The sequence below is a fragment of the Thermobia domestica genome, chromosome 3, assembly GCF_964235325.1.
Source record: "Thermobia domestica chromosome 3, izTheDome1.hap1.1, whole genome shotgun sequence".
NCBI classification, from domain to species: domain Eukaryota; kingdom Metazoa; phylum Arthropoda; class Insecta; order Zygentoma; family Lepismatidae; genus Thermobia; species Thermobia domestica.
The window spans coordinates 325,595,808-325,611,805 of NC_137456.1; positions in this window are offsets into that span (position 1 = coordinate 325,595,808).

Consider the following 15,998-nt stretch of genomic DNA (forward strand, 5'->3'; position numbering starts at 1 on the left):
AACTTGGATTGAAATAGTAACCCTGATGTGATTTTAATTACCTTCTTAAATCGTACTTCTTAGTACAAGCCCATTTTCAGAATTCGCTTCAAATACATTTATCAAGAGATCACCATCAGAACATAATATCATTGAAAAAGAATATACTTGGGGATCTTCCATAACGAATTTTGTTTGAGCTCGATCAAACACGCTGTAACACTGTTCAACTGTAACCTATTATATAAAAATGAAAAGGATCTTATTTGTGATTGCATCGCGGGGAAATGGCTAAACCATTTGAATTGAATTTTTGTATATTATCATGTACCTCGAAGTGTATTTTCAATCATGTTACTTCGATTAAAATGTATATTTTGTGAGGGGGAGGAAACTGGAGTGTCAAAATCTATGCGAAAACTTGAGAATATTATGATCCTGTCAAGTGAGGAAGATGGAACTTGGTATAAAAACTCCTCATTTTAAAACTAAGTGGATCCGTCCCAGGTTTTTTGAGAAATCCCGTTTCAAGGAGGAAGGGACATTTTCTGCAGTTTCTTTCTTCATATTTATTCGACGTTACCTGTTTGTTATCGCGTCCAAGGCCGTAATTCCACTGGGATCACCGAGGACATGTCCCACAATATTTGTGAAACGGTTTTTTGTCCATTCCCCAATATTTCATGTAATTTAGGTCAACTGCGACCCAAAATAGGCTCAATCATGTAGTAGTTTGCTACGTTCAAAAAACAATGTTAAACAAAGTGGATGTGAAAAAGTAGCACAAAAGTTTGTTTTCAATTGTGAAGAAAGGCAGGCAGTTTTTGATCATATGAAGCTGAAAGTGGAGTAAACTGTAAAATAACGAACTGCTTTTGTTTAGATAGCGAGCATTAAAGCGAGTTAAGTTTAGCTAAAAAAAAAAAAAATCAACTAATTCTTGAACTATACATTGCTGAGTCTCATTTACATTAGTTGTAGACTTGTAGGCTTTAAACCTGTTTTCATACTTGAGTAGTTACTTCAAACTACGTTTTATCATTATTTTGTTCTCGCCACACACTTGGTATCATCTCAGTTTCAGTAATACTGTAAAATAGTTTTGAATTTTACTGTTGGAGTAAACGAACAAACTGCAAAGTGTCTCTGTGTTTATTTTATAGTATCACATTTTACAAACAAAAAAAAAACTATTAAAATGTAAAAATAAAACAAAATAATTTGTAAATCTTTTAAAGTCAAAAATGCTAAAAAAAATGCAATGTATTAAGACTATTTTTTTTAATTTTCCCGTGAAGGACTCGCATTCCTGGAGGTATTCCATATACCACAACCTCCAGCAATCTGTCCGCCAAAGTTTATGTGTGCTGACACTAATGATCGCGTCACGAAGAAATGTCTGAACAGTTTTAATTATTTTTTTAACATAGTACCTACCTCAAGTTAAGATAGGGGAATGGAATTACCCACCTTCGTTTATTCTACAAAATTGTCTACTTCCTTCTGTTTTGAAATTGAAATATAAGCGAGTCCCAATGATGGAAATACTGTCCCACAAAACGAGGATGAAGCTTCACGGATTCCATTGTGCAACTTTTCTTTGTAATTTTTATTTGGTTATGTTCAGTGTCTCACGATTATATACGGAAACTTACACGGGAGAGTCCCACAAGTTGTCGCTAAAATCTGATTGCCACATAGCACATCTGATAGAGTATCATGAGGAATGAAAATGAGCAAAATTTAAGGTTCTATGCACCAGAAGGATAGGAGTTACGGTTATTCAAAATTTGAATATCCAAAGAATTATATCATGGAATTATGTACGTTTAAAGTAAAAATTGAGCGTAATTGAGAAAATTGAGAGTATAAATCCTGAAAACCGTTAAAGCAATCAAAACAAAAGTTGCACAATATAATGAGATCAAAATGCCCTATCGAAAACCATAAATATTGTTGCCATAGGTGAAGCAATGTTGCCAACTCAGCATATATATATATATATATATATATATATATATATATATATATATATATATATATATATATATATATATATATATATATATTAAATAGCATCATATACAAGTATGCACAGATTTAAAATGCACTGTTATCATTAAACATAACACTGAAGTGTAGTGGTACTGTTTCGTAACTTTAAAATAGAGTGATTAGTTACCAATTGAATAATGATTGCGGGATATTTTTTATTGTTATTTTCGGTAGAAGGATAATACTATTTTAGATGCATCTTTTATTATTGAGTAAGTGAAGAAGGTTACAAAATAAATATAGATATTATAAATTTTACAATATTATGCCTGTCATGGAGGAAGATCTCCATGCACGAACTTTTTATGTTGTGCTTCTTAGCATATTAACGAGGTACTTACAAGAAGGTTGGATGAATCAGATTGAGGTCCATTACTGACAAGGTTCTAATGGTCGACTCTGTGCTGTTCTGACTGACTGCCAATGAATGACCAATAACTGACCCATTGTTTGCAATTTCTTACATTTATATATTTTATGTTTGGCTTTCCACCGGTATGCAGTTTCTTATTTTGTTTTTTGTTTTTTATTGACAATTTTACTTTCAATTTTTAAATTTCACTTCCTTGAAAGTGAGTTTACAAAACCTCAGCCTGTTTATTTCTTTTATTTTTAATCTTAATAGTTTTTAGTATACATTAAAAATTTAAAATTATGTTACAGTACAGTGTTGCACGCGATTGGAGCTACATGTGCTGAAAATGTACAATGGAGAAGTCTGATATGTGGGAACAGAGGGTAATAAAAGAATGCATTAGAAAAAAGTTAGGATATACTTCTGTAGCCCCGATGAATAAGCAGACAACTCGCGAGAACAAAATGATACACACGAGGAAAGAAACACGTGTGTTCTAATTCTGTAAACGGGTTCTCCAAGTTATCTTATCAATATTTGGAAGAGTGCCTTTCGTATTAAGTAACATGTGCCTTTTACTTCCTCTCCTACATACCATATGATTATGTTTGTGCACCGTAATATTACCATAGTCACATTGGAAATATAATTAGTTTGTTACTACATCATTTCGTTTTTAGTTGATATTCATTAGTATTTTCTTAACTATTATATTCTATGGGAAACTCATGACCTCTGTATAAAGCTCATACAATTCAAGCTTGTGAATTTATATACTGTCTCTGAACCGTTTCTGTTACACTTTGTTCTGATCTAGTACAATTTCTTTATACTAAATCAGCAGCTTTGCTTATTTTTTAGGTATACATAATCTCTAATTTATATCGTACTATACTAAAGCATCCTTTACGTAGAATTAACCTTTATTACATTCTTTTATTCACAATCTCTTATTTTTTGTTATATATTGTGGATCGTTCTATTAATCTTCTTGTGTGACAAGTTCCTTTTTCATGTTTCCAGTTGTCCATATAAAGTTGCCACGTCCGTTTCGGTTGGTTTCAACATCGTTTTCTTAAATACTGGAAACAATATGTTCTTTAAACTAATAAACAGAAGTTATAGAATCAAAACAGATATAAGTTTACACTTGACATTGTTCTGTGTCCACACAAGTCTTTGAAACTATAATTCTGCACCATAGTTTATGTAGGCAAGTGTTCGGTTTATAATAAGAATGTTCACATTCTCCACTCACAGGTATATGTCACTCATGTGTTTTCTTAAAATTGATAGGAAAGTTCCCTCCCAGACCAATCACAACTTTTAAACAATTGTCCATCAGTTATCCTAGGAGGTAGGTGTTGTTCAGTTCCACTGGGCGTTCGGAGTCAGGTCCATTCTTGGGATTATTGACAGCTGTTCACGTTGTCAGAATGAAGGTTGTCTCAGTCGTGTCCAGTCCAGATCAACTGCATTTCGTGGTTCGACATGTTTCATGGGGCTACTGCCACTTAGGTGGGCTTTCAATGTTATGAGAGAGTCAGCCCCAGAAACAGACGGGAGGCATAACTGTGCCTCTAATATTATAAAGAAGCTAATATATTTCGTCCGCAGATCACATTGACTTGTATTAGGAATATAGATATTAGAGGATAACTTAACTGTATGCGAATGTGAGTGTGACTTCTCTTTTGTTTTGTTCACATTTGATGGTCCACCTTTTCTTCTGAATTTGGATCGATGAGATTCTGGAACGAGGTATCGGCTTTTGTAGGGGTATTTTTATGTTATAAGAGATTCAGCTACAACTGTGCCTCTAGTGTTATATCAAAATTTTGGTGCTAGACGATGTTGGCCTATATTAGAAGTATAGATATTCAAAGACGAAAACTTTCTGTGTGATTTTTTCCTCAGCTGATTCTCTTTTGTTTTGATCTGATTGGATGCTCTGATTTTCTTCCTGTTTTGGCTGCTACTTGTAGATGAGAGGATCCTCCAATTTAATTAGTGGAAGACTTTCATTAGCGTTTAAAAGAAGGTATTGGTTCTCAGATTGTTATTGGGGTGTGATGTCTTCTGTTCCGTCATAGTGACTCATAGCATAGAAGACCAGGAGCAAGATAGGTAGCTTTATTCTTCTGATCGCAATACTTCTAGAATTTCCTCCATTTGGTCCTCAGTTTGCAAATCGTAGGCTCCTACTCACGGGCCTTGAGATCCAAGAGGGGTCAACCGGTCGGGTTTTAATCATACCTTCAGGTTGTCTGGGATGCACAAGTGGACATCGCTCGTCTCTCATCTCTGTGGGAGACAAAAAAAAAAAAAAAAAGATTATACATGATCCTATTACATTGTTTAGCACATGTTTTCAGCTCTTGCCTTATTTATCCCAAAATGGAGCCTCTGAACTATTGTAAATAAAGACTCAGCACGAGTACATATCATCTGATGGCCTTTTCCATGAATTACGTCTCAAAAGCTTTGTCAATAAAAATGAAGAAAATCCTAAGAAAACAGCAAAATGTATCAATTCAACCGTTGAAACGGTTTATATTATAGATATCTGCCTTTACTTGCCATCCAAGAGCTAAATCGAAATCAATTATTATTTTTCTTATATTGTAGTTCATCCTTTATTTTAACATTTTTCCAATTATCTAACATTATGAAATTGCTCATATTACAGGTTATCCTATTCTGTTTTCGATACTGATTGCTTATATTGAGTTTAGTCTGTGCTTGAGACGAGACGAGACACTCCTGTCTCAAGACAAGACAACGTTTTCTCTTGCCAATATTGTCTTGATTCGTGATCCTATTCTTCTTCTTCTTCTTCTTATTATTATTATTATTATTATTATTATTATTATTATTATTATTATTATTATTATTATTATTATTATTATTACTGTAATTAACCTATAATTTTACAATTGGATACAAGGTCTACATTAGATGTACCTGATGTAAGACGTGTCTAGTTCTTACCTCCAGCATAATTATGATTATACACTACTGGCTATGATTGTAATATTTGTTAGTATGATAACTAATTATTAATGTACTGACTCCTAATTTTACACCGTTTTGTTATATTTCGTGTTTTCATCTTCTGTCCAAAACTCTTCTTGGTTACATACTTGGTCTTCTTTCTACATCAAAGATTTAATCCTTCCATATTTTCTCCTGTGGACTTTGCTGCTCGGACACGGTTAGGATGCATCTAGAAAGAAATTCTCAGCACAATCATAGACATGATACACCAACATACTAAATACAATCGCACCAGTATGGAAGAAACTAATTGCTGGAGATACATTCTAATAGAATATTGCTGAATGGAGAATATTTCTGAGGAAGAAGTGCTTATTATAAACTTCCAAATATACAAATGTGGTCTTCAAATATTTCGGTCACCTAATAAATTGGAAGGGGATGCTAGGCCTCTTGGCTTCGTACTAGATCCTCCACTGGGTAATATTGTTTTAATATGAAATTCTGTTTTAATTTAAGGGGGATTCATGATATACGTGTTACGACCAAAATTGTTGTTATTTTATATTTATTCTGCTTTTCTTTATTTGATTTTGTATTCTCACTCGTTTATTGTCCTGTCCATTATACGGCGTTTATTTTAGGTAAATTGTACCCTATCTGGCTACTAGTTACTAGTTAAATAAGATGTGTGCATTGTCAACTTGATCATTTTTTCCGTTGAGATGCCAGTTAAGAAATGTTCTTTACATAATTTTACAATTGTCACTTCACAAAGTTTTCGAACAATCTACATCTTATTTAAATATTACGTTTAGTTCTTTGGCGTGACATTGTATCATATGCTCCAATTTATACTAATCATTATGGTTAGATCTTAGCCTGAATCAAGGACTCGTTTTGCACTTTGTCTTGCTTTCCAGAAACATATTTTCAACACACATTTAGTTTTTTATTTCTTTTTTTTAACCTAAAGAGGACTCGGGTATTATATTTGTCTTAAAGTCACTCATTCTATAGGGACCAAAATAATTTTGTTCTGTAATATTTGTTAACTAGAATTTAGTGTCTTAAAACATGCACAAGGAAAAATTCTTCTATGAATAAACGGATATGTGGTTTCCGGTCTGTGGATATAACAGAAGTTCTCAAGATTCTGTTATGAGTTGTCTTAGTCATTCTTCGGATTTTGTATGATTACAGTGGTTACATCAGGAAGGAAATTTTCGTCTTTGAATTTCAACTCCCAGGATATAAGTGACATGCACTAGTGTTGAAAGTTCTTAAGATCATTTGACTTAAATGGTTCCATGTCTCCTTTACTTCACCGGCCACCATTCGGAGCGAGTGATATAACTTCCGACTTTCGGCCTATGGGAGGCGAGGCATTGTGGTGGGGAACGGCTCTCCACCAAATCTCAATCGTGGACCATGCCTTGTTTGGTAATAAACTCTCAGTAAATTTCACTGTATTTTACCACATTCCATTTCATTGTTCTTGTTCATTACGTTCTACAGTCTGTCTATCCGTCCATCTATCTGTATACTACGGTTACCTATTTATTCGTTGAGCGGCCATCTTGTTTAACGCATTTGAGCTGAGGTTTCTATAAGGTTTTATAGTACGAGGTTTCTCGTGTTCCTCACGGGGGTGTCTTCACGTTGCATTCTTACCTCTAACACCATTTTATCTATTTTCCACAAACTAATGCTCCATTACCAACCCAGATAACACTTCTAAAGAAATCTGTAAGAAGTAGTTTATTCCTGAAGGGTGACTTTTTGTCATTCGAAATTTCCAGATGTAAATTATTTTGTTTGTATTTTCTGGCCATATATTTCAGTAATAGCGACGGTTTACACAGTTTAGGAAAGTGGTAACACGGAAGTTTAGTACGGTGTCCCGTACTTTCTTTTTTCTTTTACTCCCTAAGCTTATGTATTTTATATGCAAGGGTAACAATACAGGCCACGAAGTATATTAGTGCATGCCCGTAACTGCTGACAAAATAATCTTTGGATCTTTATTTCCTGTATTGGTCCTCCCTAGCTACGTCACGATTTACGAGAAGAGCAACCGATCCTAGCTATTGACCAAATATTGCAATGTCTATGACTGCTATTTACGGACGTTCTCATCCGGGTTAGGAAGAACAAGATTACGTTATCACTTCCGCTGTGTTTCTAGTTTGCCGATAAACATTACATAACTGACTGCAAGTGACGTTGTAATATTGCATAACTTGAGACTAGCATATGCGAATATTTTCGAGTAGCCTAACGACTAGCGGATTCCTACTCCTCTTCCAACTCTATGAGTGTCCGTTTGTCCGTCTGTGGATAACTACATTTTCTTTTTCTGCCATACTGATCGTTATATTTATATACATTATTGCAAAATGAGATATGTATACATAGATTTACATCTTTTTATGATTACTGTACTATATTATCTTATAACTATTAACTAAAATAGTTAATTAATTACATTCATATATAGTACATTATTAATACTATCAATGTTATTAAACTAAATTACTAATTCCGTAGGGTACGGTTTATGATTATCCTCAGCAATGTGCTTAACGTCAAATATTTACTAGCGACCTTACGGTACCATCACGTTATTTCCTTCGTTCTTTAAAGAAATCACATTCATGTACTGGGATGGATTTCTAAGAACTTTTCATTAGTACAGGGCGTTATTTCATACGCATTTCGCTTCCTTTTGTACTATACCAAGACACCGTCTCACCATTCGTTCGTGTTGGAATCCTGCGGCTGAGCGCTACACAGCAATGGGTATCCTAAATCATTTATATTTAGTAGTCACTATTGAATCATACTATATGGCACACTACTTTATTTTGAATACGAGTTTTCCCTATTGAAAGCTAGGGAAGAAAAACAAGTTCGGAATATTTCGTGGGACCACATGTCCGCACTCTATCGTTCTAGGATGGAGTGTTTTGCACTTTCGTTGGAAATTCGATGACAGCTAGTGCAGAAAAGGTGCCATTAGTGGCACCGACCTTACTGATTTTTTAATTCTTTTTTTGGGACAAACCCTTACCCTGTCCCCACAGGTTTAAAGTTTTTTAAGTGTTTGGTTAGGCAACACGCACAACACCAATTACAGAAAAGCTACTTGTGGTAGTTTCTAGAGTTACCTGATGGCTATAATACAATTATTTTATTAAAAGAAACTTGTAGCAATGCCAGTAAATAATTTTAAATCTTTTTGAGTCAAAGTACAGCCATATTAGCTCAGTTGTTGGAATTAATGTCCAGATTTTGTTTGGAATGCCACGTTAACGATGATTATAGGCATAGCCCTTGATATAACACGATTTTCTTTGTGCAACTCTTCGCTTATTTTGCTCTGTACGCAAAATAACCCAGAACACACCACGAAGAGGTGGTTGCACATCGAGTTCCGACCGCCCACCCACCCAGTAAGCATACGTTGACTTTGACCTTAGGTCACGTAGTTCTTCTTGGTCTCGAAGACTTCGGTTTGGATCTAACGTAGATATCTCTTGCGTTCTGGCTGTACGTTTTCGACGCTGCCTCAGACACCAGCTTCACTGTGCGTTCCACAGCTTGACTATGGCAAGGGATTGTTGCTGTTAGAGTAGCTGAAGTTTGGATGTTTTCTTCAAGCTGCTGATCCGTTCTGTTTCGTGTGATTGGCGGCTCTGTTAGACATTTAGGCCAATTAATCATGTCGTAACATTTTTCAGTTGTAAAGTTTAATTTCGGAACAATGAAGTCACGTGGGCGGCTTGATCTCGGAGTCTTCTGGCTGCGGCACTTTTTTATCCTTCTCTAGCCTAACGTTCGAATATGCGGATTTTCATCTGCTGTCATCGCTAGCAGCAGGATTTCATGATAAGCGTAGGATCCGTTTGTTTGTAGAACAGAATGAACTATGTGTTGTAGATTTTCTGGCAGAAAAACTTTATAGCTTAACTATGCTAAACAGATGCATGTCGCCCATTTCGCACGAAGGATTTCGCCGTATTGAAAACCAGACGGGAGCGTATACTTTAACAATGTACTGGCAAAGTAGACACAAACTTGAACTAAGTTTATCAATACTGATGTAGTGGCGAAGCATCCTACAGGCCAATGTAAGCCATCGTGAATGTGATAATGGTCCTGGTTTTCTGTTTACTAGATCGGTAGTACACATTCCTGTAGCAACAGCCTTACAAATTTCAAAGAGATAATTCTTGTCGCTGCTTAAACCATCTGGTTTTTTCCATTTCAGACACCCATTCAACGGGAATGGGTGTAAAGGAGACGATCGGTGAATGTTCACAATTCCTTAATTTCTTTCCGATGGAACCGGAAAAAGCGTTGGGTCCGGTCGTCCCACCACCCAATTCGGTAACCAGGTGTCGAAGTGGCAACTCATTGGTATGAAGAAGACAAATGAGATCCTGCAATTCCTTTCCTAGGGATCTTTGTATCTGACATATCACGCCCTTATCCCATCGTGTGTTCGTGGCTTCACCATCGCTGCCGACTGCTTCAATACTTGACACGTCGTACTGGCTCTTCTCCAAAAGCTCCAATATAGAGTCGGCAATATCCTTGCCAGTGCCTGACTTAGGTGTGGCATGACCCAAGTATTCTGAACCGGGTTCCGATAGAACTGTAATATGCTTTTCTGTAATCTCTCGTTAATTTTTCTTACACAAGAGTTGCATTATTTTTTTTTCGTCGAAGTAGATACTTGTAATCGCCCGGCCTAGGTGAGCCTTTTCTTTCTGGATCTTTTCATCCAGTTTATCTTTTCCTCTTCGTACCTTAGATCTGTCAACAACAAGATTTTTGTCCTCTGGCGTTATGAGTCTCGAGTCCTGAAGTGCGGCAGAAGGGACCAAAGCAACCTGTCTGTCTGGAGCTCCAGTTCTTTATAAGTCGTTGAAACTTGTCATAACTGACGGATTCTAACAGTTCGACCTCTAGCGAATGCCAGTCAAGTAGGGTTCGCTCAGATATGCGATTATGTAACATATTTTACATTCATAATCCTAGTTATATATAGGGCTACAATAGAATATTCTTCTAGGAACCGATCCACACTCTCCAAGTGTGAAGCACTAAGTTTTGCTAACTTCAATTCGGGGCAAACACACGGAAAATCTCTATTAAATTCTATTTCTGGAAAGCTAGGAAAATCTGGATTCAGTGGAGGACTCGGGATGGGTGGTCTCTCTTTTCATGATGTTGGTCGAGGTTCGTCATGCGTAACCGGCGGGTTAGAGAAGGTCTCCTCTTTATGTGTAACTGGTGATTGATTATGACTCCATTTTTGGATTAGAAGTTTCGATATTCGCTAGTAATTCAATAATATTGGACGTCATTGCCTGATTTGATAGGGTGATCCCTACGAACGGCGTATTTTCATCCGGCCGAGGAATCACTTGATGTTCTGCGGGACCACTTTACAAAGGACCGATGTCGGAGGCCCGGGCGGCTTAATAGGTCTGCAGGGTACAAAGACGCGCCGGCGATCGAAGTTCCACCGGGCCATTGGTTATCCATTTTAAGCTGAGTCGTTTGCATTTTCTTTACATATAGTTTAACGTCTGCTGAATGTGTAAATGTTCAGGAGGAGCATTCAGGGCTCTCCTGGTGTGGCAAAGTAGCACTAAGAACAGCGTATGTGCAATTGCCGTACAATTGCCTGTATGTGATTCTTCATTAACGTCACTATACAAATACCGTTTTAAAATACATCAAGGAATCGTCTACGCACTCTCCGATACAAACACTGGTAATTGTTCCTCTATCCCTCTTGGATGGTACGCGGCAATACAAACAATTCAAATTTTTCAACATAAGTGCCCAAGCCCCGTAATGTTAACTCCAGATCTGCTCTATCAACGCACCTATGGTCGTCGGCTATAGGGGAACAGCCTGCTACATCGTCAATTTGTATTGACCGTGTAACATACGTTTTTCGTTCCATTTCCTTTAGTTTTTCTTCAGTTCCTTCTAGAATTGTGGTTAAATTGGTTAAGTCTTGTGTCGCAATTCTGGACGAAGGGATAAGTTTCTGTAGCACTTCTCGAGGAATTCTTCTCTGCGGCTTCATTCAGCAGCGACGATAACCGTCACCAGGTTATATAAGTAATTTTTGTGGATGCTCTGTATATTTTGAAAAGGCAGATCTCATTCTTCAATTTATGCTTTATTTATAATTTCTTTTCTTAGGTGGGAACTGCTAATAATTCAATTTCTTTTCCACGAATCAAGAATAAAAGAGTCTTGCAGCGTTCACTCATACATATATCTGAAATGTTTTTTTTTTTCACCGTAAGAGAATTTTAGTAATTAAGAAAGACCACATTCATTATGTGAAGTACATATATGATAATTGTATTTTTATTACTTGGATCCTCAGTGTTTGTTCCTTACTCATTAATATGCAAAGACTACCTTACTTGCAATTAAATTAAATGCTTTCTTCAATTATTTTTGGAAATACTGGCAGGCAAGAGCAGACTTGCTGCGACCTTGCCAGACTTGCCAACCATATCGCTCAGCCACTTTTTATCTCCACGTTCCCACGACAAGTAATCGTGTTTTCCTGCATCGTGGCCAGTGAACTGTGAATTAACGCGAATTATTTTAACATTTAATTTGCATATCCATACAGAAGCTTAACCCAATTACATTTTAAAATGAACTTCCAACATTGACCAGTTGGTCAATCCAGCTTACACCTAGCGTTCCTGGACTCTGGGAGTTTTTCTCCACGTGTGAAGTTAGCGTATACGTTTGTTGAATTCGCTACACAATTAAGTAAAAAGGCATACGTCTAGTGGCCGCTCAAGGACTGGTATCATGGATAGCCCCCGGTTAATAAAGTCACGGGGCCGCTGACTCTGTACGTATAAATAGTAAACGGGTCCTCTAATTTCCTAATTTACATAGTGCGACTATCTGCGTTCATCCGACTGGATACAATCGTCAAGTTTTTACGGATTCTTGCAGCAGCTGGAAACTTGCTTCGTGGGATTATTTTAGTGTTACCCCACAGTGTTAACCTCACGTGCATTAGTGAGTGGTGTGAGAAAAGTATTTGTGGTGAACCCCAAAATATAATTTCATCCACATACATATGTGATACAAAAGCACAGGTTATCTCGCCGTGGAATATGAAGTGAAATTTTATATAGTTATGTGTTTACTTCTATATCAGTATTTAGTGTCGTGATACCTGTATACATATTTCTTTTACACATAGTGCATTTAATAAGTAAGCATTGTATTATTCTATCTAATGTGTTTTCGTTGCATGGGTGAATGATATTTCTGTGTGTCGTGGTCTGAGCGATCATCTGGATGTCCGTGAGGATTCCGAGACGAGATATCGGAACCTCTCGGTGCTTGTTGCTCATCTCATTGTTGAGACCGGAGGGCGATCCAGGGAATGTTCTGTAATCCCTTTTTGGAAATGTTCTTTGATGTCTTAAGCAGGTAACTTCAGGTCTCCTGAAAGGACTCGTTGATGGGACAGCACGGGGGTAGATCCCGTAAGAGGTTACACGACTTCGTACCCAATGAAGGGTGTGGGTCATGTATACCAGTGAACGTTGCAGAATTGAAGTAGTACTTGGGATCCTATTTCGAACCAGGAAGTCGGAAGGTATCACTAAGCATGTATACGGAAGAGTCGGCCATCATGGCCGAACTAGCTGGAGTCGGGTTGCCGGCATTCTCCGCGCTTCTAGTCGGCCCTTCCGTTTCCCGATTTTCTATCATCGTTTCCGCATTTTCGAACAGAGGTGCGTTACTTTGACCATCCTCCATTAGTTGAGCTGGTGATTTATTTGTTTCTTCCAGCTTTGCAACTTCAAAGCCTGCATCGCCAGGAGATTGCACTGAATGAGACTCCGGATTAAACTCCCAGGCTATTTGCGGGGTCATGATATCCTCTTAAAACAACGATTCTAACTTTTCGTCTGCGTTGAGACTTTCAGCATCCGCATTGTCTGTAAAGACAAGAAATTTTCGAGAAGCAAGGACAGACTTTTCTTTCTTTACTGCCGTGACAAAAGTCGAAGGCTGGGCCTGCCTACAGGACTCGAGGAGGCGATCGGAATAGGTTTGGAACTTTCTGTCTCAATTTTGGCCGCTTCACGGGGTGTCAGAGATTGATCATCGATCGCCAAGCCGTTCTCTGCCTATGTATCAATAAAAGTTTTGTGTTTCTTGTCATATTTCCACTTCCCCACTCAGGTTCACGATTTCCTCTCTTCCAGATCTAATTACAGGTGGTTCTTGTCCAGTAAACGTGACCAAATTCATTAACTTTTAATTTCGTATTTAATACAATATCTTGTGAATAAATGGTCCTTTTATTTCCCGTAACGTTTCCCGGAAACTCACCATTATTTCCTAGTAACGAACACACAGGGAAAATTTTATAACTGTAAGTTCAAGCCTAACACCACACAACTGTTGGTGCTCGAAACACTAAGCCTACTCCGAAACAAAACATAAAACGTATGGTGCTTACCTGAGAAATGAAGAATCCTTTTTGCACGTAAACATTTGTTAAATCCTTGGCACTAGCATACACTACACATATAACTTATTAACTTTCTTTCATTTTATATTAAGTTAAGTCTATTTCTTGCATATATAAATCAGCACTAAAAACAAACACACACATTTATTTAATAATGACTCTAAAAATAAACTTTATTTTAACATATTAATTTAGTGCATCACAACTTTTTGAAAACGATATTTGTTACGAGTCAATTGAATACATTATTTGTTCTATCTTCCTCCACAAGTTTATTCTAATACGGTAAAGCCATTACTCGTCTTTGTGGATTTTTTTAATTTTAGACAGTACATTGCACCACATGCTTCCCAACAGCAATGTAGCTATTTCTCAAATTTTTAAAAACTAAAAACCACCTGCGTGTAAGCTGTGAGCATATCACAATCCATGTCAAATCATTCTTCAAATTCTGTAGCAGTATTACCAAATATTTATATTCCAAAAAAAAAAAAAAAAAAAAAAAAAAACAGAATACCATTCTATACAATATTAAGTCACCTTTGCCAGCACGAAACAATTGACTTCAGATACTCTGAAATTAGTTGCATATATATTTCTTCTTTCCTCACCACAAATCGATAACAGCATAGCTGCTCTATGAGCTATACATGGCAACGAAACTGTAAAATAAGCAGTTACGTGCTAGCCTTTGTCGTGCGAAACTCGTGTTTGATTACCCGTGGGAACTCATAGGTGCATATCTCACATAGCTTTTGCTGTTAAAAGGGACGTTAAACTCCTTACAACTTTTGTTTTTAATCATAAATTCTTCTTATGATCGAATTATTTACGATCTCATATCTTGCGCTAAACAAATTTAAAAGAAAAATCTTAACTCATGCGACGATCGAATTAGCCCTATATCAAACTAATCAATCAGTCAACAATTTTGATATCACTATTTACTTACAATATTCTTCAAAATTCCTAGTCGGAAACAAATCACACAAATAAACACAAGCTGTCAGACCACGACAAATTCACACAGATAACCACAACTTCTCGCACCTTCCGATAATGTGACAGAATACATCCACAGATAGACAGGAAGGCCACCACTAACTATATTTTTCCTCAAAATAATTCCTTATCAGACAATTTCAAACTGTGAGTAATGTTTCTATTTCCGAGATTTTACTTGATAATATCGTCCATGTCGGGAAATCAGGGTGAGTGTGCCTGCCCCGTGCAAGACAATATGAAGGGCTTAATGACATGAGAAGGCCAACAAAAAGGAGCTCCAGCAATAATTATACCATTCATACAGAACGGGAAATCTCCAAAAGGATGGGAAAATTCGGATCTCAGTGTACCAAAGAATGGTGGATGGATGAATGACGACAACGACGTTAGTTCCATCACGGGAGGAGGGGGAGATCAACATCCTCTCAGCTCCCCACATAAAGAAAGCAATTTCCAAGGAGGGATACAGACAATGAAATCCTGTGAGTGCAACAAAGGGGGATGAAAGAGACATTAACATGCCTTCTCGTCGGAAGTCTCTAATGAGGGAGGATGAGTGAGACGTAGGAGGTAGAGGATGTGGAAGTGTCAACTTCCATGCGATGTACTTCAAGGATATGCTTCAACATTTGAATATGACATAAAATAAGGACTTCTAATCCTCATCCTTACCATATCCAATAAATAAAGAGTTCCACCACAACTTTTACTTCCACCACCACTCAGTTTTATTCTTTCCCAACAAATATTTCGCTCACTCCAACAAGTTAGTCGGAGCTTCCATTCAAACAGAATTATTTCGTGGATCCCAAGAAGGTGGTCTTAAGATTTCCTTGAAAATCGATTACATACATAATCAGAGTCTCAAATTTTATTCGTTTACACTAAGAGTGTTCGTGATTTCTTATATTTAACGTTCAGGGCTCAATATCTTTGTCTAAGATCTCACTCACAATTTGCCATTTTCGGACATCGGGGAGGTCTCTCATTTTTACATATGACAGTGTAAGTGTGCGAATATTCAGTGTGACTAGCTAGCAAATATTACCTGTATTT